The sequence below is a fragment of the Macaca thibetana genome, chromosome 20 (genome assembly GCF_024542745.1).
Source record: "Macaca thibetana thibetana isolate TM-01 chromosome 20, ASM2454274v1, whole genome shotgun sequence".
NCBI lineage: Eukaryota > Metazoa > Chordata > Mammalia > Primates > Cercopithecidae > Macaca > Macaca thibetana.
In genome coordinates this window covers 56,245,556-56,273,054 of record NC_065597.1, presented here as the reverse complement: position 1 = coordinate 56,273,054, position 27,499 = coordinate 56,245,556, and the positions used below count along the sequence as shown (strand labels likewise).

General features: G+C 41.9%; 1 protein-coding gene and 1 long non-coding RNA gene across 3 annotated transcripts in view; one reads left to right on the top strand and one right to left on the bottom strand.

The window, feature by feature from the left end:
* Positions 1 to 939: 939 nt before the first annotated feature.
* On the bottom strand, positions 940 to 24,826 carry LOC126944953 (uncharacterized). Its single transcript, XR_007722244.1, has 3 exons — positions 23,532 to 24,826; positions 11,809 to 11,906; positions 940 to 1,552 (listed from the first exon to the last, which is right to left on the bottom strand). It is a non-coding gene; the product is annotated as an uncharacterized LOC126944953 (long non-coding RNA).
* The window catches only part of ACSM3 (acyl-CoA synthetase medium chain family member 3), a 63,581-nt gene continuing 40,250 nt past the window's right edge, over positions 4,169 to 27,499 (top strand). The window contains exons 1-2 of one of the 2 annotated variants that reach the window (XM_050774841.1): positions 4,169 to 4,265; positions 13,685 to 13,778. The gene's annotated coding sequence lies outside the window, so the exon portion shown is untranslated. Of the gene's footprint in view, positions 4,266 to 13,331; positions 13,779 to 27,499 lie in introns of those variants that run through there. The other variant, XM_050774842.1, reaches the window with a different exon arrangement.

Here is a 27,499-nt window from a genome sequence, read left to right as displayed (position 1 = left end):
CAGTCGCGAAGGGCCCTCGTGACTGGGCGTCATGCCAATCGACGCATTACAAAAAGAGCCAGGGTGGCCGGGCGTAGTGGCTCACGCCTGTAATCACAGCACTTTGGGAGGCCAAGGCGGGCAGATCACGAGATCAGGAGATGGAGACCAGCCTGACCAACATGGTGAAACCCCATCTCTACTAAAATGCAAAAAATTAGCCAGGCGTGGTGGCATACACCTGTAGTCCCAACTACTCGGGAGGCTGAGTCAGGGGAATCACTCCAACTCTGGCGGCAGAGGTTGCAGTGAGCGGAGATCGCCGTTGCACTCCAGCCTGGTGACAGAGAGAGGCTCTGTCTCAAAAAAAAAAAAAAAAAAAAAAAAAAAAAAGAGCCAGGGTCCCAGGCCACGCCAAAGCTTCATGAGACCTCTCCTCCTCTGTGCACAGACAAGTGGCTGACTCTGGAGCCCAGGCTGTTGCTTTCCGGTATGGTGATGCATCCTCCATAGTCTGGTGCATATATATATATATATATTTTTTTTTTCCCTTCTTCCCTTCCCATTGCAATTTGTTTATTATATCTGCATTGCCATTTACGTGGGATAAAGGTTGTTTACCCTCAAAGGTATTGTATGTTTATTTGTTTGTTTTTTTGAGGGAATCTTGCTCTGTCACCCAGGCTGGAGTTCAGTGGCGTGATCTCGGCTCACTGCAAGCTCTGCCTCCCGGGTTCATGCCATTCTCCTGCCTCAGCCTCCCGAGTAGCTGGGACTATAGGTGCCCGCCACCATGCCCGGCTAATTTTTTTTGTATTTTTAGTAGAGACGGGGTTTCACCGTGTTAGCCAGGATGGTCTCGATCTCCTGACCTCGTGATCCGCCCGCCTTGGCCTCCCAAAGTGCTGGTATTACAGGCGTGGGCCTCCCAAAGTGCTGGGATTACAGGCGTGAGCCACCGCACCCGGCCGTATGTTTGTCTTTTCCCCTCGCACATTTCCCACACAGAACAGTTACTCAAAAGGCTTCCAGTAAATTCCATTTCAGGCTATGTTTCTATTTCATTTACAACCAAGGATGTTGCCTAGTGTTAAGTGTTTCATGCTGCTTTCTCTGCAGCCTTTTATCCATAGTCTTGGCAATTATCATGTTACTGTCTTTTTAAAAATCATTGAAAAGATGCCACTTTTGAAGAATGTGTTTAAAAAACAAATGTTTCTCATATTACTCTTCAGGTACAAACCTATTAGCAGATTTGAGTTCCTACAAAGCCCTAAAGGTGTAATCTGATATTTTGAAAGGGACGCTGAATTCACAGTCAATAGCCCTAGGTTCTAACCCCAGATCTACCACTATGTCCAAAAATTTTATCATCTTACTATTTGCTTTTACCTGTGTATTCAATACGGTATTCAATTTTCAGAATTTCTTTGGTGAAGACTGCACAGCAGAGATTTCTAGAACTCCTCAGTTGTTTCTGAAGAGCAGTGTCATGACACTGGCATTGACATTCCCCCAAATCTCTCTCTGTTCTGCTGGCTGGATTTCAGTTGCCCACACTCTGCCACCTGTCCTTAGGATATTAAATATTAGCATACAGATAACAAGTTAAAATATATATATTTCAAGTCCCAAGCATATCTGAGTACTACATGGAGGCAAACTTGAAAAACCAAAACTCAGTTTTGTTGAAATACGTGAGGAGGCAGCTTTAGGCTAAATTTAAGTTTGGTGTAAATCAAGCTTGTCCAACCTGTTGGCCCGCAGTTCACATGTGACCCAGGACGGCTTTGAAATTCAACCAACCCAACACAAATTCATAAACTTTCTTAAAACATTATAAGATTTATCTGCAATTTTTTAAAATGCATCTGCTATTGTTAGCATTAGTGTATTTTATGGGTGGTCCAAGAGGATTATTCTTCCAAGGAAGCCAAAAGATTGGACATCCCTGGCCTACAGATTTCTCCATACATAGTGAACTATAACCTAATTGGATGTGTAAACAGACTGTAACTGCTCTTGTAACAAGTAGCCAAATCTCAGTCAATCACAGAAGCCATGCTCAACTACTCACAGGTGGCTGATTGTTCAAATCGTGTTTTTTATTTTTATGTTCTTTGAGACAGAGTCTCATTGTCACCCAGGATGGAGTGCACTGGCACAATCTCGACTCACTGCAACCTGGGTTCAAGCGATTCTCCTGCCTCAGCCTCCCAAGTAGCTGGGATTACAGGTGCATGCCACCATGGCCAACTAACTTTTGTATTTTAGTAGATATGGGGTTTCACCACATTGACCAGGCTGATCTCGAACTCCTGACCTCAAGTGATCTGCCCACTTTGGCCTCCCAAAGCACTGGGATTACAGGCATGAGCCACTGTGCCTGGCCAAACCATGTTTAAATAAGGCAAATACTGAGTTGTAACCTATTGGGCTGCTTCTGTACCTTACTTCCGTTTCCTGCACCTCACTTTTCTTTTTATGTCCGTAAGTCATCTCTGACGACGTGGCAGCACCTGGATGTCTCTAAACCTAATCTGGTTGGTGGATCAGGGGCCTGCCTGATTTGAGAATTGTTTCTTGTGCAATTTAAATCTGTTAAATTTAATTCATCTAAAGTTTTTTTTTTTTAACAGTTTATTGTATTTCATGGTTGCTGACTGTGCTGAGAATATCCAATGAAGTGAGAATAATTTGCAACCCTGTAGCTCTCAGTCTAGATGTCAGAATTACCTAAATCACACCCTCATCCTGTGGCAGCTGCATCCACTTACTTCCTCTTCTGAACCAGGCCCTTGCCCAGCTCTAAATAATTCAACCTTCATTTATTCCTTATTATTCTTCTTTGTTCTTTTTTGCTTATTCTTTATGACTACATCTATTATTTCATGGCTGTGTGAACTTTCACCTCCTCAGGTTACCTCCCAGACATGGACAATGGCCTGATGTCTATCCTTAGACACCAAGGACTTTGTCACTTGAAAACCTCTCTTAGAAGGGACCACTTGGGGCCAGGTGCGGTGACTAACACTTGTAATCCCAGCACTTTGGGAGGCCAAGGAGGGTAGATCACTTGAGACCAGTTCAAGACCAGCCTGGGTAACATGGCAAAACCGCATCTCTACTAAAAATACAAAAATTAGCCGGGGATGGTGGTGCATGCCTGTAATCCCAGCTATTTGAGAGGCTGTACATGAGAGTTGCTTGAACCTGGGGGGCAGAAGTTGCCCTGAGCTGAAATCGTGCCACTGCACTCCAGCCTGGGCGAAATAGCGAGACTCTGTCTCTAAATAAATAAATAAGAAGAGACCACTTGGCACCTTGTGGCACCATGTAGAGTAGATGAAGGTGATCTGAGGAAGTTACATTTTAATTAACCTATTTGCTTCAGATATTCAATTAACCTATTTGCTTCAGATATTCAGAAGGCCTCATAGCCAAGCAAGGGGGGAATGGTGTGACACATTCTAGATTCCCTTTCCCTTTCTCTTCCTAACCTTCAAAGTTACTGTCCCTGAAGTTCAGTACAGAATCCAGGTAGGAGATGCTCTTAGACACTCCTCCTGTTCTGACCTTGCTCCCCATCCACACTTCCTGCCTTATTCTCTTGTTACCCAGCATCTTTAGGGAATGGATATCCTGGCACTGAATCCCAGTCTCCTTCTGACTTGATTCCCAATATCTGCTGCCTTCAGAGTAGGTATCATGTATGATTAAGAGCCCAGGTTCTAAAGTCAAACCAAGTTCAAATTCTGCTTTGGCCATGACCTGGCTGTGAAACTCTGAGTAAGTTACCCAAGCCAAGTTTTAGGTTCCCTGTTAGATTTAAAAATAATAACAATAATGGAAATAATAATACTCACATCATGGGTTATTAGGAAAATCCAGTAAGATCAGGCATGACAAGTGCTTAGCTCTCAGCCGCTGTTCAGTCAACGTGTGCTTAAAAATAACTGCTTTCAGACTCAGTCATGACTCATGGAAGCCTTTTTTTTTTTTTTCGGTGTAAGTGTCCATCCTTCAGTCTGATCAGCTAACCTCATTATTTGTCTATTATTCTCTAATTTAATGGTTCTTTTATATTTTTGGCTTACTAAAAGCTGTTGAATCCTTTTACTTAGGAGACTAAAAGGGACTTTATTTTATTTTTCTATAGACTTCCTCTGTGGAAAAGGGAATTTAAAAATGTACATAGTGTAGATGACCAAATAGGAACAGCTCCAGTCTACAGCTCCCAGCGTGAGCGACGCAGAAGATGGGTGATTTCTGCATTTCCAACTGAGGTACCGTGTTCATCTCACTGGGGCTTGTGGGACAGTGGGTGCAGGACAGTAGGTGCAGCCCACCAAGTGTGAGCCAAAGCAGGGCAAGGCATCACCACACCTGGGAAGTGCAAGGGGTCAGGGAATTCCCTTTCCTAGCCAAGGGAAGCTGTGACAGATGGCAACTGGAAAATTGGGTCACTCCTACCCTAATACTGTGCTTTTTCAATGGTCTTAGCAAATGGCACACCAGGAGATTATATCCCGCACCTGGATCAGAGGGTCCAACATCCACGGAGCCTCACTCATTGCTAGCACAGCAGTCTGAGATAGAACTGCAAGATGGCAGCAAGGCTGGGGGAGGGGCACCCGCCATTGCTGAGACTTGAGTAGGTAAACAAAGCAGCCTGGAAGCTCCAACTGGGTGGAGCCCATTGCAGCTCAAGGAGGCCTGCCTGCCTCTGTAGCCTCCACCTCTGGGGGCAGGGCATAGCCAAACAAAAGGCAGCAGAAACCTCTGCAGACTTAAATGTCCCTGTCTGACAGCTTTGAAGAGAGTAGTGGTTCTCTCAGCATGGAGTTTAGATCTGAGAATGGGCAGACTGACTCCTGAAGTGGGTCCCTAACCCCCAAATAGCCTAACTGGTAGGCACCCCCCAGCATGGGCAGACTGACACCTCACATGGCCAGGTACCCCTCTGAGACGAAGCTTCCAGAGGAATGATCAGGCAGCAACATTTGCTGTTCAGCAATATTCGCTGTTCTGCAGCCTCTGCTGCTGATACCCAGGCAAACAGGGTCTGGAGTGGACCTCCAGCAAACTCCAACAGACCTGCAGCTGAGGGTCCTGACTGTTAGAAGGAAAACTAACAAACAGAAAGGACATCCACACCAAAAGCCCATCTGTACATCACCATCATCAAAGACCAAAGGTAGATAAAACCACAAAGATGGGGAAAAAACAGAGCAGAAAATCTGAAAATTGTAAAAATCAGAGTGCCTCTCCCACTCCAAAGGAACACAGCTCCTCGCCAGCAATGGAACAAAGAAGGATGGAGAATGGCTTTTACATGAAGAGAAAAAGGCTTCAGACAATCAAACTTCTCCGAGCTAAAGGAGGAAGTTCAAACCCATTGCAAAGAAGCTAAAAACCGTGAAAAAATATTAGATGAATGGTTAACTAGAATAACCAGTGTAGAGAAGTCTTTAAATGACCTGATAGAGCTGAAAACTATGGCAAGAGAACTACATGACAAATGCACAAGCTTCAGTAGCCGATTTGATCAACTGGAAGAAAGGGTATCAGTGATTGAAAATCAAATGAATGAAATGAAGTGAGAAGAGAAGTTTAGAGAAAAAAGACTAAAAAGAAATTAACAAAGCCTCCAAGAAATATGGGACTATGTGAAAAGACCAAGTCTATGTTTGTTTGGTGTACCCAAAAGTGATGGGGAGAATGGGACCAAGTTGGAAAACACTCTGCAAGATATTATCCAGGAGAACTTCCCCAACCTAGCAAGGCAGGCCAACATTCAAATTCAGGAAATGTAGAGAATGCCACAAAGATACTCCTCGAGAAGAGAAACTCCGAGACACATAATTGTCAGATTCACCAAAGTTGAAATGAAGGAAATATGTTAAGGGCAGCCAGAGAGAAAGGTCAGGTTTCAGGGAAGCCCATCAGACTAATAGCGGATCTCTCGGCGGAAACTCTACAAGCCAGAAGAGAGTGGGGGCCAATATTCAACATTCTTAAAGAAAATAATTTTCAACCCAGAATTTCATATCAGCCAAACTAAGTGAAGGAGAAATAAAATCCTTTACCGACAAGCAAATGCTGAGAGATTTTGTCACCACCAGGCCTGCCCTGCACGAACTCCTGAAGGAAGCACTAAACATGGAAAGGAACAACCGGTACCAGCCACTGCAAAAACATGCCAAATTATAAAGACCATCGATGCTAGGAAGAAACTGCATCAACTAATGAGCAAAATAACCAGCTAACATCATAATGACAGGATCAAATTCACACATAACAATATTAACCTTAAATGTAAATGGGCTAAATGCTACAATTAAAAGACACAGAATGGCAAATTGGATAAAGAGTCAAGACCCATCAGTGTGCTGTATTCAGGAGACCCATCTCACGTGCAGAGACATACATAGGCTCAAAATAAAGGGATGGAGGAAAATCTACCAAACAAATGGAAAACAAAAAAAGTCAGGGGTTGCAATCCTGGTCTCTGATAAAACAGACTTTAAACCAACAAAGATGAAAAGAGACAAAGAAGGCCATTACATAATGGTATAGGGATCAATTAAACAAGAGCAGCTAACTATCCTAAATATATATGCACCCAATACAGGAGCAACCAGATTCATAAAGCAAGTCCTTAGAGATGTACAAAGAGACTTAGATGCCCACACAATAATAATGAGAGACTTTTACACCCCACTGTCAACATTAGATCAATGAGACAGAAAGTTAACAAGGATATCCAGGAAGTGAACTCAGCTCTGCACCAAGTGGACTTGATAGGCATCTAGAGAACTCTCCACCCCAAATCAACAGAATATACATTCTTCTGAGCACCACATCTCACTTATTCCAAAATTGACCACATAGTTGGAAGTAAAGTACTCCTCAACAAATGTAAAAAAACAGAAATTATACCAAACTGTCTCTCAGACCACAGTGCAGTCAAACCAGAACTCAGGATTAAGAAACTCACTCAAAACCACTCAACTACATGGAAACTGAACAACCTGAATGACTACTGGGTAAATAACGAAATGAAGGCAGAAATAAAGATGTTCTTTGAAACCAATGAGAACAAAGACACAATATACCAGAATCTCTGGGACACATTTAAAGCAGTGTGTAGAGGGAAACTTATACCACTAAATGCCCACAAGAGAAAACAGGAAAGATCTAAAATTGACACCCTAACATCACAATTAAAAGAACTAGAGAAGTAAGAGTGAACACATTCAAAGCTAGCAGAAGGCAAGAAATAACTAAGATCAGAGCAGAACTGAAGGAGATAGAGACACAAAATCCCTTCAAAAAATCAATGAATCCAGGGGCTGGTTTTTTGAAAAGATTAACAAAATTGATATACTGCTAGCAAGACTAATAAAGAAGAAAAGAGAGAAGAATCAAATAGATGCAATAAAAAAATTATAAAGGGGATATCACCACTGATCCCACAGAAATACAAACTACCATCAGATAATACTATAAACACCTCTACACATATAAACTAGAAAATCTAGAAGAAATGGATAAATTCCTGGACACATACACCCTCCCAAGACTAAACCGGGAAGAAGTTGAATCCCTGAATAGACCAATAACAGTCTCTGAAATTGAGGCAATAATTAATAGCCTACCAACCAAAAAAAGTCCAGGACCAGACAGATTCACAGCCGAAATCTACCAGAGGTACAAGGAGGAGCTGGTACCATTCCTTCTGAAACTATTCCAATCAACAGAAAAAGAGGGAATCCTCCCTAACTCATTTTATGAAGCCAGCATAATCCTGATACCAAAGCCTGGCAGAGACACAACAAAAAAAGAGAATTTTAGACCAATATCCCTGATGAACATCGATGCAAAAATCCTCAATAAAATACTGGCAAACTGAATCCAGCAGCACATCAAAAAGCTTATCCACCATAATCAAGTGGGCTTCATCCCTGGGATGCAAGGCTGGTTCAACATACACAAATCAATAAATGTAATCCAGCATATAAACAGAACCAAAGACAAAAACCACATGATTATCTCAATAGATGCAGAAAAGGCCTTTGACAAAATTCAACAGTTCTTCATGCTAAAAACTCTCAATAAATTCGGTATTGATGGAACATATCTCAAAATAATAAGAGCTATTTATGACAAACCCACAGCCAATATCATACTGAATGGGCAAAAACTGGAAGCATTGCCTTCGTAAACTGGCACAAGACAGGGATGCCCTCTCTCATCACTCCTATTCAACATAGTGTTGGAAGTTCTGGTCAGGGCAATCAGGCAGGAGAAAGAAATGCAGGGTATTCAATTAGCAAAAGAGGAAGTCGAACTGTCCCTGTTTGCAGATGACATGATTGTATATTTAGAAAACCCCATTGTCTCATCCCAAAATCTCCTTAAGCTGATAAGCAACTTCAGCAAAGTCTCAGGATACAAAATCAATGTGCAGAAATCACAAGCATTCTTATACACCAATAACAGACAAATAGCTAAATCATGAGTGAACTCCCATTCACAATTGCTTCAGAGAGAGTAAAATACCTAGGAATTCAACTTACAAGGGATGTGAAGGACCTCTTCAAGGAGAACCACAAACCACTGCTCAACGAAATAAAAGAGGACACAAACAAATGGAAGAATATTCCATGCTCATGGATAGGAAGAATCAATATCGTGAAAATGGCCATACCATCCAAGGTAATTTATAGATTGAATGCCATCTGCATTAAGCTACCAATGACTTTCTTTACAGAATTGGAAAAAAATACTTTAAAGTTCATATGGAACCAAAAAAGAGCCCACATTGCCAAGACAATCCTAAGAAAATAGAACAAAGCTGGAGGCATCACGCTACCTGACTTCAAACTATTTTACAAGGCTACAGTAACCAAAACAGCATGGTACTGGTACCAAAACAGAGATATAGACCAATGGAACAGAACAGAGCCCTCAGTAATAACACCACACATTTACAACCATCCAATCTTTGACAAACCTGACAAAAACAAGAAATGAGGAAAGGATTCCCTATTTAATAAATAGTGCTTGGAAAACTGGCTAGCTATTTCAGAAAAGCTGAAACTGGATCCCTTCCTTACACCTTATACAAAAAGTAATTCAAGATGGTTTTAAAGACTTAAATGTTAGACCTAAAACCATAAAAACCCTAGAAGAAAACCTAGGCAATACCATTCAGGACATAGGCATGGGCAAGGACTTCATGTCTAAAACACCAAAAGCAATGGCAACAAAAGCCAAAATTGACAATGGTATCTAATTAAACTAAAGAGCTTCTGCGCAGCAAAGGAAACTACCAGCAGAGTGAACAGACAACCTACAGAATGGGAGAAAATTTTTGTAATCTACTCATCTGACAAAGGGCCAATATCCAGAATCTACAAAAAACTCAAACAAATTTACAAGAAAAAAACAACCCCATCAAAAAGTGGGCAAAGGATATGAACAGACACTTCTCAAAAGAAGACATCTGTGCAGCCAATAGACAAATGAACAAATGCTCATCATCACTGGCCATCAGAGAAACGCAAATCAAAACTGCAATGAGAACCATCTCACACCAATTAGAATAGCGATCATTAAAAAGTCAGGGAACAACAGGTGCTGGCAAGGATATGGAGCGATAGGAACACTTTTACACTGTTGGTGGGACTGTAAACTTGTTCAACCATTGTGGAAGACTGTGGTGATTCCTCAAGGATCTAGAACTAGAAATACCATTTGACCCAGCCATCCCATTACTAGGTATATACCCAAAGGATTATAAATCATGCTGCTATAAAGACACATGCACAAGTATGTTTATTGCGGCACTATTCACAATAGCAAAGACTTGGAACCAACCTAAATGTCCATCAATGATAGACTGGATTAAGAAAATGTGGCACATGTACACCATGGAATACTATGCAGCTATAAAAAAGGATGAGTTCATGTCCTTTGTAGGGACATGGATAAAACTGGAAACCATCATTCTCAGCAAACTATTGCAAGGACAGAAACCAAACACCGCATGTTCTCACTCTTAGGTGGGAATTGAACAATGAGAGCACTTGGACACAGGGTGGGGAACATCACACACCGGGGCCTGTCGTGGGGTGTGGGGGAGGGCAGGGATAGCATTAGGAGATATACCTAATGTAAATGACGAGTTAATGGGTGCAACACACCAACATGGCACATGTATACATATGTAACAAACCTGCACATTGTGCACATGTACCCTAGAACTTAAAGTAAAATAAAAATAAATAAATAAAAATATATATAGTGTAAAGTAAAATAACATAAAATGCGTAAGACTTGCATGCTTTACCTTTGCCAGCTGGTTTCTGCCTCACATTTGATTGAATGACATCCCACCTTTCACTAGCTTTGTAGCCTCACTGGCAGCACTTGTCACACTTGTGCTTTCATCACACTCACACTCTGTGTGAGAAACTCACCCAACAGCCTCATCTCCCAGGCTGGAACCCAATTTTAAACCCATGTGAACTTGAGTCTGTCCCTAGAGGAGTCACATTTGGCCTGGCCTTTGTACCTACTCAGCCCTGCTGGGTGTCCTATACTGATCCCTATCACCTCTAATTAATCTCATCCCACCAGTGCCTGGTTCCAAGTTTTGACAGATATGTTTCTCTATGGCAAACTTGGCATTTTGAGGGCCTATGTTCTTAAGGGCAAAAGTCAATGAATCTCTTTCCCTCCAATTTTCTCCTTCAATTTTATACTCTATACATACAAGTCTTTCTTCTTAAACTTTTCCTGGTGTTTTGTGGGTACTTCCTGCCCACTCCTTTGAGATTTGGTTGAAAAATCTATGTTCCAAAGTAATTGTTTTGAAGCAGGAGATATAAAAAAAAACAAGTTTTTTTGGAGGCTGACTCACTCCAAGACCAGCGATAGGCAGGGCTCTGGAAGGGCTTTGATAACACTCTCTGCAGAGCCAGGGCCCTCAAGGGATGGGTTCCAGAGCCTCTCCCTCCCATCCCAGAGCAGGGATGAGAAAAGCAAGTTTTTCATCTCTTTCAGCTTCCCCCTTCCCCCTTATCATTCTCATAATTATTTTGCAAAATTTTATAAGTTCCTGTTTTTCCCTTCTGTACAGCACAGCAAGGTCACAAGATATGCTTGAGTTGCAAAACCTGTCACTGTTTAACAAACTGCCTTTGTTCTGATTCTGTAAGCTTGCTTGCCCACCCTACAGGTTTCACACCATGAAGTTGACCAACCTCCTTTCAAATGCATGTATAAAAGTGAAGCCCTGTCTTTGTTTGGGGCTTGGCCTTTGGATGTTAATCCTCTGGGCTGGTGCTCACCTAATAAAATCCTCCTGTCCCACCCATTGGTCTCTCCTGTCCCTTAATTCCTGCAACAGTTTTATTATTTAGTTTACTTATTTGAGCCCTTTTAGATCATCTGCCTGCTTCTTACTTTCACTTTAGTCAATGCTCCAAAGACTGAATCACCAATGTTGGCATCTCAGTTTAATAAGTTAGAGAAAGATAATTCTATTTACCACTCAAATCATACTATGGACTGCATATTCTACCAATGCAGAACACTAGTCTTGAGTAAAACACTAGTGTAAGAAATATAAATTTCAGGGTAGGTATAGTGTACATTGAAGAGTCTAGCTGGGCATGATGGCTCATGCCTGTAATCCTAGCACTTTGGGCAGCCAAGGCAGGTGGCTCGCTTGAGCTCAGGAGTTCCAGACTAGCCTGGGCAACATGGTGAAGCCCCATCTTTACAAAAAGTACAAAAGTTAGGTGTGGTGGTGCATACCTGTGGTCCCAGCTACTTGGGGGGCTGAGGTGGGAGGATCGTTTGAGCCCAGGAGGTCAAGGTTGCAGTAAGCCATGAGCTCACCACTGTACTCCAGCCTGGGGGAACAGAATTAGACCATGTCTTGAAAAAATATATAAATAGATAAATAAATAAACAAAGAGTCTAGGGTAACTGGAGTTCATAGGTTCTTTAGTACAAATGAGGCCTCAGTAAGAATTATCTACATGAATACTCAGGTTGAATAATTTATATTTAAATGAAAAATTGAAGGGAAGCCACATCCTCAGTGAGAGTATAGCATTCAATGTATAGATGAACAAAGACAAATTGATTAAGAATATATTTTAGGGGTCACACCATCCTGAGTTGAAATACTAAGTCCACCACATTGTAGTTCTGTGACCTTGGGCAAGTTAATTGTTCTAATCCTCATGTTTCTCATCAGTAAAATGAGAATAGCCACAGTATATATCTTAAAGGTTATTGTGAGTATTGAATAAAATATTGGTGTCAGTCGCACATACAAATATTCAATAAGTGTTCACTGCTGCTGTTTTGTTGTAGCTGTTGCTAATTGGAAGGTTTGGTAGAGATAATTTTTAGCAAAAAAGAGTTGAGGTTGAGACTCAGGCTTTTTGTGTTGGTCAGTTTGCTTTGATGTGTTTCTAGCCACTTCTTGCTGGTTCTCAGTACCCCAGAGATACCCTATTATATCTAAACAAGTTAATATGAAAAGATCTGGCCAGGCGCAGTGGCTCACACCTGTAATCCCAGCACTTTGGGAGGCCGAGGCAGACAGATCACTTGAGGTCAGGAGTTTGAGACCAACCTGGCCAACATGGTGAAATCCCATCGCTACTAAAAATACAAAAATCAGCCAGGTGTGGTTGTGGGCACTTGTAACCCCAGCTACTCAGAAGGCTGAAGCAGAAGAATCGTTTGAACCCAGGAGGTGGAGGTTGCAATGAGCCATAATCGCACCATTGCACTCTAGCCTGGCCAACAAGAGCGAAACTCCATCTCCAAAAAAAAGAAAAAAGATTTTCAAAGTGAGGTATGTGTAATATGAACTAATTTATGTTTTAAAGGGGAATATCTATATATCTATGTACACATATATACACACAGATTTATATATGTGTGTGTTATATTTTAATCCTATATATATATATATCAAAATGATGGTTAGTAAGACCTACTATTTTTCCACATTTCCCAACTAAAGCCCAAAGATAGGAATGAAGAGACACTAAACCTCTGATTTTTGCATTCTAAAGAGAATTGTCAACAAGGACTAAGTAAAGCACCTCTCTCCGGGTTTGTGAAAAGGTAGCTCAACTGGCCCCACTACCTCCGACCAATTTCCCAGACTCACCATCCTGCTTCTCAGCTTACATTAGAAGCCGGGGAAAATGGAAAAGAGTATTTTTTTCACCCCCTTTGCTGTCAGGGATACCAAGGGAATCCCCTGTGAAGGTGAGAGATGGTTCTAAGAAGAGACTGGCATCACATTCCTTGGTTGATATCCCCTTCTGCCTGACTGAGTGAGAAACTGAGCCAGAAAGAGAAGTAGAGATGAATGGCAAGGCAGAGACAGTAGAGCAGGGTTGGAGGACACCAGAGGAGAGGCCTGAAGCATAAGAGAGAGTGTTGCAAGTATATGTGCATACCTGGTACATCAAATGGATCTTCAGAAGGTGCCTGGGCTTGACCAGGTAGACCCAACAGACAGAGGGTGAAAGTCACACCCAGCATAGTAAGCCCTCTTACTTTAATCTTGTTTCCTTACCCTCAACAATGGAGGATCCAGAGTTTAAAAGAAGGAGAAGGGAAAGGTGTCAGTGATAAATAAGGCCACGTGTCTCTATTCCAGGTGTCAGAGCCAGAGGAGAAGAGTGGACAACCAAACTGCCCACCACACGTCCCCAGAAGTACAGGTCAAGCCTATGCTGGGGAGAGGCAAACAGGTACAACATACATTGAGTTTGAGATTTAAATTTTTGAGTGGACCGACTTTTAAAAACAAAGTGATTGTGAAATTGTGGAATCATTCCAAAAGGTCATTACATTAAGGGATAAAAAAGGGAGAAAACAAAAGTTGGGGGAAAAAGTGTTAAGACTTGCTTGGAAAACTAGTTACATATATCTATCCCACTTATTCCCTTGAGACTACTCTTTATTTTATATAAAATTTATTATATTTTAACCATATGCATGTATTATTTTTATATGTTAATATAGTGTTATTTCTTGATGTACTACTTCTGATGTAGTTGCTTACCAAAGTATTTCTCTTTTCTCTTGGGTCCTCAGATAGGCTAACTTCTCAGGTTCCTGAAAGTCAGGGTGAGGCTATTGAAATGTGGGCAGAAATGATACATGCTACTTCTAGGCCTAAATTCATGAGATCCTTCACAAATGCATCCCTTTTCCCCCAAACACCTCTCTCTCTTGTTTGTTGTCAGCTATCTGATTTCAGAGGATCCAACCAGGACTCAGGCTTAGGGGAGAGTGGAGCCTCTGAATATAAGGATCCTGAGTCTACTACTTAAAGTGACAGCCACCTAGGAAAGCCCATTAAAAAAAAAAATTCTGCATCAGACTTAAGCCTCTGAGCTTTAGATTTGTTTATTTCTGCAGCCTAGCCTAGCACACCTTGACTAATACACCGAGAATCCAGAGTTTGTTCAGAGTGTCTTCACTATTCTTGTTATAACTTTATAAGATTATAAACACTGTGCTTCAGACAAATTAAGAGAGCAAGAGACCTCATAATGTAGTAGAGACAATATGAGTTTTGGAGTCAGATTTTTTTTTTTTTTTGAAACAGAGTCTTACTCTGTTGCCCAGGCTGGAGTGCAGTGGTGCAATCTTGGCTCACTGCAACCTCTGTCTCCCAGGTTCAAGCAATTCTTCTACATCAGCCACCCAAGTAGCTGGGATTACAGGCTCACATCACCATGTCTGGCTAATTTTTGTATTTTTAGAATCAGGGTTTCACCATGTTGGCCAGGCTGGTCTCAAAATCCGTCTGCCTCAGTCTAACAAAGTGCTGGGATGACAGGCGTGAGCCACTGTGCCCAGTTGGTGTCAGATTTTAATAGAAAGTCTAGATCTGTTACTTTCTTGGTAGAATCAGTGGAAAGTCCTGAACCAGTGGCCAGCCCTCTGTATTTCTGCTAGAACACTATGAGGAACCTCTTCCCCCTTCCTTACAAAATGTATATGAAACAGAATTCAAGGTCTTCTATCTGTATGTAACTCACAAAATAGTTGACAGTTCTATAAAGCTTTGTCCTTTTTCCTGTTTCTTGTTTCCCTGTAGAACTATTTTTTAAAATGTTTTTCTTTTTAAAGGATTTTTTGATTGTTGTTTAAAGTATTTGAAAAAAATATTCATAACTTCAAGCTATTTTACATTTAAGAAAAGATGTAGTCAAACTTGGCTGATGATAGATAGAAACCCAGGAGAAATTGGGAAAATATTCCAGGTGCCTTTTTTCCCCATTTTGACTAAATTATGCCAATTCCATGAAACACTCCTCATCCTCCCCCTGCCAAGTGATACTAGAGCCAGTGGGGCTCTGGAAGCCCTGCCATTCTTCCTCTGCTTAGCTGTACCAGAGCTGGTCTGTGTGGGAGCCAGGGTCTCTTGGGAAGAAAAGGAATGGAAAGATAGGATTTCATTACACATCAGTTATGTCACCTTGGCTTCTCCATTCCTCTTCCCTTGGGGGTTTTACAAGAAGGCAAAAATCACATTTAAGGGATATATTGACATGTTCATTGTCAAAATCTTTGCTCCAGCCAAACTGATTCTAGGTATAGTCAAACAAGTTGACATTAAAACAAAAGGACATTAACCTTCTGTCAGAGTCACTTTCAAGCTATGACTTATTTCAAGGTTGTTTGCTCTCTACTAGACTTCGTTTCCTCATATTTTAAAAAAATGGATATATAGTACTACTTAGCTTACAGAGCTGCTGTGAGAAATAAATGATATGAGCTATCTAAAACACTTGGCATACAGCAAACATTCCAAAAGTGGTCATTCTCTTCTACTCGGACGGGTGTGGTAGCTCACGCCTGTAATCTCAGCACTTTGGGAGGCCAAGGCCAGAGTATCACTTGAGCCCAGGGGTTCAAGACCAGCCTGGGCAACATAGTGAGACTCTGTCTCTCAAAAAAAAATTCACTTCTACTCCATGTAAAGAATGGTCCCAACCCTAGTTGCTGTTCCTTGCCATTGTTTTTCTTGTGGTTGTCTCATGATAAAAGAAAACAGTTGAGGAAAATGATGTTAGAAGACTCTCTCAAAAGCCTGGTCTTGGCTGGGAACTACATTTATTTATTAGAGTTTTTCTTAAGACAGTTGAGTATAAGAATTATTCCAATCACTTATGTCAGAATCCTTCTTACATAAAGCCTCAGTGGCACTAGGTTACTCTCTGGGATTAAAACTGGGTAGGGGTTGAAGGAGATTAGATTTAAGTTGAGCGCTAGAGAAGAAAACCTGATCTATTTCCAGAGAAAATGGAGATCCTCATGAAATAATAGATATAGATAACAATTATCAATAGCTGCATTAGGTGAAAAGCTTCTGGAAACATAATGAATGGATCAGGTGATGCCTTAACATCACAAAAGGAGAGCCAACACATTATGATTCTCCAGATGTGATGCAATAGAATTCTGCAAAGATATTTATGCAATCTTTTTGCTATAAATGGATGTATCCTCTAGATTTAACTATTAGTTTATAGAAACTACAGGGGACAGAAAAATATGTTAAACTCAACCACATTGAATTAGCAAAATCAACACTGAATTTGGGAAACTTTAGAGGACAATGCCCTATGTTCTACAATGAATTACAAAGAAAAAGAAGAGAGAGATGGAATGTATAGATTAAAAACTTAAGACACATATCAATAAAATGCAATGTGTTGCCCTTGTTTGTACACTGAGTTGAAAAAAAAATGTGTAAAACAAAATTGAATCTGGAAAAGGCTGGCTGGGTGGGATAGCTCATACCTGTAATCCCAGCACTTTGGGAGCCAAGGCGGGCAGATCACTTAAGGTCAGGAGTTTGAGACCAGCCCAGCCAACATGGTGAAACCCCGTCTCTACTAAAAATACAAAAATTAGCTGGGTGTGGTGGCACATGCCTCTAATCCCAGCTACTTGGGAGGCTAAGGCACAGAAATTGCTTAAACCCAGGAGACGGAGGTTGCAGTGAGCCAAGATTGCACCACTGCACTCCAGCCTGTGTGACAGAGTGAGACTGTCAAAAAAAAAAAAAAAAAAAAAAAAAAGAGTGAATCTGGAAACACATGAAATTTTAAAAATTATATTAATAGAGGATTAGTATGGCTTTTTCAGGTGTTAAATGGTATTGTGGTTAGGTTTTAAGAGTCCTTATCTTTTAGAGATACATAAGGATTTTCCACAATAAGGAAGAAAAAGAAAGACGGAGAGAAGAGATACAGATACAGAGACAGAGAATAAAGAAGTAAAAACTGCAGATATAGACAACTATTTCTGAGAAATTTTGCTGTAAAAAGGAGACAAGGAATGAAGAGGTGGAGGGAGACAAATGGCCCAAGAAATTTTATTTTCACATGGGAAATATTACCGTGTATTTGTGGCTGACTTTTTTTCTCTATTACAACTCTTATTCAAAAAAGACATGAAAAGAGAAGAAAAAGAAAGAAAGAGAAAGGCAGACAGAAAGAAAAGAAAGAACGAAAGAAAGAGAAAGAAAGAACGAAAGAAAGAAAGGAGAGAAAGAAAAAGAGAAAGAAAGGAAGGAAGGAAGGAGGAAAGGAAGGAAGGGGGAGGAAAGGAAGGAAGGAAGGGAAAAGGAAGAAAGGAAGAAGAAAGAGGAAGGAAAGAAGGAAGGGAGAAAAATAAAGAATTTGATGATGCAAGAGACAGGAAGGATAGCTGAGGGAGTAATATCCTGGAGTAAGGGAGAGGGAATGGTGTCAAGTCCACAGTGGAAAGGGTGGCCCAAGCTAGGACCTTGGACAATTAATGCAGAAAGTATGGGCAGAGTTGTAGGAGTACTGGTTGGTTATCTGGTTAGGGGGAATAAGGACATTGTCTTCTGGCTTTTCTCACTTATAAATCTCAGTGAAATAAGAGAGGAGAAGGAGAGGTACTAGTTTAAAGAAATGGGGGAAGGAGTGAAATGGTTATCTCCAACTGTAGAAATGTAGTGGGGCTGTCAGACGGTGAGAAGGGCCCACATGAATATTTTGCAGTCAGGAAGTTAAAGTGTGCTAAAATAATTAAACAGGAGGCCATTAGACTGAGGTGGCTCCAATACTCAGGGTTCCCACATAAGCAAACTAAAGCCTAACTCAGAACTTAAAAGAAAATGAAATATAAGCTCAGCCAGTCACAGGCAGCCAACTGGGCTTTAGTATATTGTCTTGAACTTCCCACCAGAACAGTCCAAATAAGGCAATTGTTCAAACTTTTACCAATCAAGTAATTTCTTTGCTCAGCTTCCACATTCACCCTATAAACACCCTCTCTTTGTGCCCTGCAATAGAGCCCTGAATTACTTCCCATTTGGAACTGCCTGATTCATGAATCAGTTTGCTCACATGTATGCTTTAAATTTTTAGTGTGCCTTAGTCTATCTTATAATAAGTGTAACCATTAAGTTTAGGACCACCAACAAATACCATGTGCACTTCTCCAGAGCCATGTTAAGCTTCTCAAGTGTCACAAAATAAGTAGAGTTATCTGGAGTTTTGCGTAGAGCTGGGTTTTCCCACATGAGTATGGTGGAGGGAGAGCAGTACAAAGGATTTGAATGGCACAGATAATCCAAGCTGGGCAGAAGGTAAGTAAAGGTATGAAGGAGATGTGTTTAAGTCAGTGGACTTAAGATTTTAGAGGGGCAGAGGAATTACTGTGATGAAGGTCCTAACAGGCTGGGGACGGTGTGAGAGAAGGCCAAGCAGGGAACAGGCCAGTGTCTGTGGAGACCATGTGGGGAGCTGGAACTCTAGTCCCCACCCAACAACAGCAGGAAGCTCCTTGCAACTCAGGTGTCATCTAAAGCTGGATAAAGAAGCTAGACATCTGTATTCACCTGGCAGTAATGAGGTAGTGCCCCTCCCCTCTCCCCTACCTGGGCAATGTCAAAGCCAGCTAAAACATAAGGTTTAAATAAGGTGCGGAGTCTTATTACAAGAATGTTCATGTTTGAATTAAAAATCACTCCTCATACCAAAACCAGGAAGGTTTCAAATGAATGAAGAAAGATGATGGATAGATGCTAACACTGAGATGACAGAAATGTTAGAATTATCTGACAAAGATTTTAAAGTAGCCTTGACAAAAAGGCTTCAGTGAACAATTAGGTATGCTTGAAATAAATGAAAAAAAAAATCAGCAAAAAATAGAAGATATCAAGAACAACTAAATGAAAATATTAGAACTAAAAAATTCAATGAGAAGTCAAAAGCTTGGTGGATGGTATGATACTGTAAAATATATATTTCATCTTCATTCCAGTTTCCTGGTACATAGCTGCTAAAACACTTGGAATTTCTGAAGTGGTAAGTGCCTTTTTGTATGCTAGTGAGATGACCAGGGGTTAGGGGTTCAGGATGGGGGCTGGTTGCCAGGAGAACCAACCTTGTGATTAGAGGGTTAAGACTTTCTCCCCCACCCCACCACCACACCACTCCCCATCCCCCTACTTCATAGGAGAAAAGAGGAGCTGAAAGTTGAGTTGATTACCAATGACCAATGATTTAATCAATCAGGCCTGTGTAATGAAGCCTCTAAGAAACCCAAAAGGGGCTGGGCGTGGTGGCTCATGCCTGTAATCCCAGCACTTTGGGAGGCTGAGGCAGGTGGATCATTAGGTCAGGAGATCGAGACCATCTTGGCTAACACACGGTGAAACCCTGTCTCTACTAAAAATACAAAACAATTAGCCAGGTGTAGTGGCAGGCACCTGTAGTCCCAGCTACTCAGGAGGCTAAGCCAGGAGAATGTTGTAAACCTGGGAGGTGGAGCTCGCAGTGAGCCGAGATTGCGCCACTGAGCTCCAGCCTGGGCGACAGAGCGAGAGTCCGTCTCAAAAATAAAATAAAATAAAATAAAAATAAAAAGGCTGGGTTCAGGGAGCTTCTGGGTAGATGAACATGAGGAAGTTCTGGGAGGGTAGAACATCTGGCGAGGACATGGAAGCTCTGTGCCCCTTCTCCCACACCTCACCCTATGCATCTCTTTAATCTGGCTGTTTATCTGTATCCTTTGTAATATCCTTTATAATAAATGGGTTGATGTAAGTGTTGCCCTTTGTTCTATAAGTAGTTCTAACAAATTAATTGAACTCAAGGAGAGGGGTTAGAAGTACAGATTACAACCTCAAATCTTATGGCACTTGAAGTGGGGGGCAGTCTTGCCTGGGACTTGTAAATCAAAAATAAAATTCTAAGCCCCCAGACTGACTGAATTGACCCTCCTTTTGAGCAAGAGGACCCAAGAAAATCTGCAAAATTAGTCAGGCCATGATGGAAAGCCAGCAGGGGCAGCTACGGGGGTGTGGGGGACAGACATGCCTCGTTATACTCTCTTCCCTTTTGGAGTTCAAGCACAACCGACCAACATTAACATTAAAACAGAGATCTTAAAACTGACAAAACAGACTCTTTGTAGCAATAGGATCCAAATTCTAAAATGACTCCAGTACAGCATCACATAACAGATAGCAGGCCCTGAAGAAAATCAAAGTCTTTTACCCCAAAATATATTTCTTTGACACATTTTGAAATAGCCCTGCAAAGCTATCTCTTGTGGGGAAAAGTTGCATTCTGTAGGAAAATCATCTTCCTTGGTTGCGGGACAATCCAAGACTGGAGAGACCGAAAAAGGTTCAGGAGAGTTTATTAAGGTGATCACTGGCTCAGCCGGACATATGTCCAGAAAGTTGGAGCCCCGAACTAAGGGCTTTCCCTACTTTTAAACATCTTAAGGCAGGAACCATGTGAGGCGGGAAGTAAGTTACAGAAGAGAGAAATGAAGGCAGTTAATCAAGCATTACAACATTTCTTACATCTTGAGAAAAATATGTCTTGCAACCTAAACTTATCGGTCTTGTGATCCTGCAGCCGTGCTAGGGAGGTAAGCAGGAACTCAATGGGCCTATAATAAACTTTGAGGAATGTGGAGTTGGAGAGTATAGATAAGGTCCACTGACCACAGAGAGAAGACAGGCCGTTAATACTCTCTTTTAACTTGAGTGTGTAAGGTGGGGGTCGCACTTCGCAGCAACTTTAAGAGGATTTAAAAATTTCTATTGCTACTACTATTAGGTTATAGTTGATTTCATTAATTCCTTCTTAATTTCCCCCCTTTGGTGCTCAACACAAATGTAGATTAGTAAAGAGCACCACAGTTAGCTATTTCTTGAGTGGGTACATACTCATCTGGGGATACCAGTTGGTACTTTTGCAGAGCTATTATTCAGGTGGTGGTATGTCTGTCTACTATTGCTTCTATGGTAGATTGGATGCTTCTGATGAGGAGTGGCAGGAGACAGGGAAGTGGTAGGCATCCACCTATTATGGCTACAAAGCCTATTATTAAAGTTTTAAAGTCTCCAAACCATGAAAAACATCCTCCAAAGAGTGAACTTGGGTTCCAACCAGACCATGTCTAGACAGGAACATGAGCTAACTTCTGCATCCTGGTAGTGATTTCCATGATAGCTTTTCCATTGTCATCAATTTGTAAGCAGCAATTTGTTAAATTCATTTTCCACAAACTCCTCCTTCTGCAGCTAAAAGACTATCCAGTGCTAACCTGTTCTGATAAATGGCATCTCTCATCTGGGTCGCCTGCATGGCTAGCAAGTCTAAGGCTTGGGCTATTTCATTGACTATAATTTCCAGAACTTCTTGCAACCTTATGATGCGGTTTAACATATAAATAGGAGTACTGTATCCCCATGACCCATCTTGTGCCTAGGTGGCCGGCCCATAGTGTTTGATAATTCTTTCAGGGGGCCGTTTATTATCTTGCCAGCTCCCTATTTCAATGTCCTTTTTAATGTTAGTATTTATTTTTTTCCACAGTACTTATTTTTATAAACACATTTCTTCTGACTTTTTCTGCCTTCATCATAGACTGAATAGCTTAGATCTTCCCCTTGCTGCAGTGGGAGTAGGAAAAAGGATGGCCTTATTGTTCCTAATACACATGCCCCTGTGCATTTATTGAGTAGTAACTGATAAGCCTTTGTTCCACAGATCCAGTATAACCAATCCTGCAGGTGCTCTCCAAACAGCTGGAGCATCTAATTGGTACCATGAGTGATTTAGTGTTGGGAACTGCAAAAAGGGATTAAAGTCTGACACAGAGGAATTGTCTATAAAGCTTCTCCACTGTCTTCTGTTCTTAGATTTTTCAAAATATTGTTGACTCAAGCAAGTTGTTTCCCCTACCTGGTTCTGAAAGGCCTTGCCCCAATGGGCGATACAGTATTTTCTGTTGATGGGATTCCTTATTAGCCAAACACTTGGATTTCCATTGAATTTTGTAACAAATTAGGGCAAGGTAAAATTGTGGCATCAATTATCTGGCTTCCCAGGGCCACTGATCTCCCGTATTAGTACCTCCACATACATAACATGAAGTAACTCCTAAATTGTTAGCAATACTTTTGGCTAGCTGGGCAAACAGATTTTCAGCTGATATAGGAGGAATTTGAATTTTTGATACTTCAGGATTAAAGTGTTTGTTGAAAGATTTATGAAACCTAAACTGTTGCATCGGGCTAACTTGAACTTGGGTCCTTTGGGTTTTCTTGATGATGACCAGAGGAATTCCAAGTCCCAGGAGAGCATCTGCCTGATTAAAGGTTAGTAGCCCTTTAAGCCCTTTAGTCCACAAAGGCATATTTGGCTTTAGTATTGTCAGATTGAGTGGGTTCCATGTTCCAGTTTTGCACCCTATCTTTACCTCTTGGCTGGCAAACAGAGCAACCTTTCCTGTCTATAGGTGGTGATTAAATTGATATGTGGTCCACTGATTATCATAATCAGGCCGTCCTTTTTGGACTCTCCTATTATGGCCTTGGCAGCTCTGCTGCTGACTCTTTCTTGTCCTAGATTTTTACAGATCATCCCAATATTATTTAGTTTACTGAGATGTGCAGCTTGGCAGGCATCAAAATATATGGAGACAGGCCCTTTATGCAAGTAAAGGAATACTTCTGTTTTGTTTTCAAGTTTACTGACCCTGGTTACTGTGGGGTTTGTATATGATGGCATTAGGGGTTTGCCAGTTTGGACTTCATACCAGAAGTCATAGGGCAAGAACTCTGGGTCATAACATACTTGGGGCTGCCCATTTCCAGGATCCCAGACTGAATAACTAGTCTGGTTATAGACACAAGTTCCTGCATGAGTCCCTGTACACTCATAGTAGGTCTGGTATAACAGAGTTTTAGTCACACCTTTTCCAGACCAGGCTTCTATCATACAGGGATGGCAGCCATCCTGGTCCCCTTTTATAACCATAGGTGAAAGTGTCAGTGGCTTCAGTGTTACTCATATGATTAAACTTGTACTATGCATGGGCACTCTTCTGGGCAACAAGCTTGGGAGCATTTGCAAAGATAACATGACAGTAAAATAATCAGTACAAGTAAGAATATAACTATGCTTGTAAATTCAATCCACACTTACTTATCTATTGTTGACTTCCTCAGGCTTCAGCCATGCGTAGACTAGTCAGTTTCCAGTTGTGTGACTAGAGCAGGGCTTGATGTTTCCTTAAGCTTCAGCCGTCGACGGACTGACCAGCCTCTGGTGTGGTCAGACCAGGGCAGTTGTTCTTGTCAGCAGTGGCTTGATTTCGCTGCAGGATCAACTGTGTCGGGTGGCTGCATTTTGTTGACTGGTCCACTGGTCCTGAGTTGTGGTCACTGCTGGTTTTAGCCAGCTATAATGAACCCAAGGTGTGATACCTGCAACTTTAACAGCAGTGGGGGTAGACAAGATCACAACATGGGGACCATCGCATAAAAGCCCTAAGGTAGTTGGATTCCGTCGTTTGACCCAGACAGAGTCTCCAGGTTGGAAGGGATGTACTGCATCTGTGAGGCTAATGGGTATTCTTACTCTTACCCACTCTTGTGTTTCCTGCATGGTCTCACCTAAGGCTTACATTTGCCTTCTTAAGGTCAATTCCCCAATTTATTTTAAATCCCCTTTTATCTGAGTTAAGATTGGGGGTGGTCGGTTGAACACTAGCTCATAGTGTTAATTTAGTAGGGGTGCACCTGACTCGGAGAAGGACCATGGGCAGCACCTGATCCCACCTTAGATGAATTTCTTGGCAAAACTTCTTTAACAGCTGTTGAGTGTCTGGTTCATTCTTTCAGCTTTTCCAGAACTCTGTGGGCAATAAGCTGTATGCAGTTTCCATTTGATTTTTAACATCTGCGTTAGCTGTTGTACTACCTCTGCCACAAATGCTAGGCCATTGTGTTATCCTAAAGTTAGAGACAGTCCAAATCTAGGAATAATGTCCTGTAGTAAGATGCTGGTTACTTCCTGAGCTTTCTCTGTCCTGGTGGGAAATGCCTCAACCCACTCTGAGAAAGTGCAGACAAACACTAGCATGTACCGGTAGCCTCCGGCTCAAGGCAGCTCAGTAGAGTCCACAGGCAGGTTTTCACAGGCTGTAGCTCCAGTTTCTTGAATTCCTAGGGGCCATGTTTGCCCCTGACATGAATTGTTTTGGGCACAAATTAAACATTGCTCACAAACAGCTCGAGTGATGGCAGTTAGGCACGGCACATAGAAATGCCATCCTACAAGAGTCTCTAATGCAGTTTTTCCCACATGCGTTCCTTGATGAAACTGCTTTATGAACTGGGGGGCTATTGCTTCTGGGATAGTGAGCCTCCCATCTGAGAACTGCCACCAACCTCCTTTCTGGCAACTTCCACTCTCCTACTTAAACCAAGCTTTTTCATTAGAGGATTAGTTAGGGGGTTCTGTAAGGGAAAGCTCCAGTAAGGACATGGTAAGTGTTTCCTCTTCCTTCTTAGTTACCTCTGTCATTGCAGCTCTTTTGGCTTCTCTGTCCACCTTTCTGTTTCCTCTAGCCTTGTCACCTCCTCCTGTTTGATGCCCTTTGCGATGGATAACTGCTAGTTCTTTTGGAGCCCACACAGCTTCTAAGAGCTGCTCTATTTCCTTTTTGTTTTTGATTCCTGTCCTTCAGTAGTTAATAATCCTCTTTCCTTATATGTGGCTCCATGGGCATGCAAAGTGGCAAAAGCATACCTGGAGTCAGTATAGATGTTTACTGACTTTCCTTTGGCCAAGAGCAATGCTCTAGTGAGAGCTATTAGCTCAGCTCTTTGGGCTGAAGTTCCGACTGGAAGAGGGCGGGCTTCCGCTACTGAATTCAGTGTTACCACTGCATATCCAGCCCATCTGACACCTTCAGATATGAAGCTGCTTCCATCAGTAAAGTATTCAACATTTGGATTTTTTAAGGGCTGGTTCTTTAAGTCTTTTTGGCTTGAGAAAACCTCACCCACCATTTCCACACAACACCGATACCCTGGGCCACACAATGGGGGCTTTCCATGCTCCACCCATTCTATTGGCAGCAGTGTGGCTGAATTTAGAGTATTCACAGTCTCCAAGGTTATTAGGGGTTTTCACACAAAAGTCCTTGATATCTTAACATCCTAGGGTTAGAAAGCCAGTGATGGCCCCTCTGCTCCATCAGGGTGACGACCATGTGGGGCCCCCAAATTATCAACCTTTGTCCAAATGTGAGCTTGTGAGCATCTTCCACTAACAGGGCAGTGGCTACCCTGTTTCAATGCCTTGAAACAGGGTGGCCATCCCGTAGTCAACAGGTCTAGTCACTTGGACAAATATGCCACAGGCTGATACCATGACCCTGGTGTTTGTACCAAGACTCCTGTAGTTCTTCCTTTTCTTTCACGGACATAAAAAGGCTTTGTCATGTCTGGCCTAATGCCGGGGCCTGAATCAAAACCTTCTTGATTTCTCTGAAGGCCATGTCCTGCTCTTTTCCCCACAGGAGGGGTTCTTTTTCCCCCCTCTTTGGTAGCCTTATACTATGGTTATGCCAAGAGTGAGAAATTTGCAATCCAAATGCAACAGAAACCAGCTGCCCCTAAAAACTCCTGCACTTGTCATCTAGTGTCAGGTCGAGGAATGCCACACACAGTCTCTTTTTGCTCACATCCAAGCTCACGCTGCCCTTGAGAGATGTTAAAGCCAAGATACCTTGCTCTTTGGCCACAGATTTGTGCCCTTTCCTTAGATACCTTATAGCCAGCCTCCCACAGAACATGAAGGAGGCTTTCTGTGCCTTGAAAGCACTCTTCTTTTGTGGGTACAGCCAACAATAAATCATCTATGTACTGCAACAGGACACAGTGGTCGCTTGTCAGTATGAAAGCCTTCAGGTCTGAGGCTAGTGCTTTCTTGAAAATGGTTGGGGAGTTTTTAAATCCTTGGGGGAGTCTGGTCCAAGTATACTGTGATGAGCCCCACTCAAAGGCAAAGATGCCCTGGCTTTCAGGAGCTAGTCAGACGCAGAAGAATCCATCCTTTATGTCTTAAGCACGTAAACCAAGCAGTGTCAACAGGAATTCACCCAAGCATTCTACATGGGTTGGGCACAATGGCATATAATGTAGCTGCAACATTATTTACGGCCCGCAAATCCTGTACTGGCTGGTAACCTCCGGAGGGTTTTAATACGGGTAGCAATGGAGTTTTCCGAGAAGAGGCATATCTTTTTATTATCCCAAATTTAAAGAGCCAGTCTATATGCTTTGTAATCCAGGGTGGCTGCTGCTGGGATGGGATACTGATGGATTCACACTGGGTAAGTGTCCTGCAGCAGTTCTACCACTACGGGTGCCTGATTTATGGCTAGCCCCAGGGGATTTTCTTCTGCTCAGAACCCTGGCAGCTTGAGAAATAATTCCTTATATATTGCCTCATTTTCCTGCTGGCAAAATGCATCTTTACAAATTTTGCATCTCTGATAGAGTCTCCATTCCTCTGTTGTTGGGACAGTAAGGGTCATTATCGTGGCTTTTCTTTGACCTAAGTTTAGAGTCATGTTCCCTTCTGGTGTAAAGATTTGTGCTTGCAATTTCTGGAGCAAGTCTCTTCCTAACAAGGGCACCAGACAATTTGGCAAATATAAAAATTCATGTTGGACTTCCTGTCCTCCAATCACACATCTTTTAGGTTTGGAGTGAGGCCTCTTTTTTGTTACTCTTGTAGCTCAAATTATATTGACATAATTTTTAGACAATGGCCCAATTGCTTGAGTTACTACTGAGTGCTCCACACCAGTATTAACCATAAAGTCCATTTTCCAGCCCCCTATCTCCATTGAGACCATAGGCTCCTTGGGGCCTAATGAAATGGAGCCCAGTCTGTCTCAGTCCTCATAAAAATCATTTATTCCTGCCAGACTGGTGGCAAGGGGTTCTGGCCAGCGGTTTTGTCCCTGATTGTTGCCTTTATTCTTTTCACTTTCTGGGCATTCATTCATTCCCTGATTGTTGCCTTTATCCTTTTCTCTTTCTGGGCATTCATTCTTCCAGTGACCCATCTGCTTGCATCTCACACATTGATCTCTC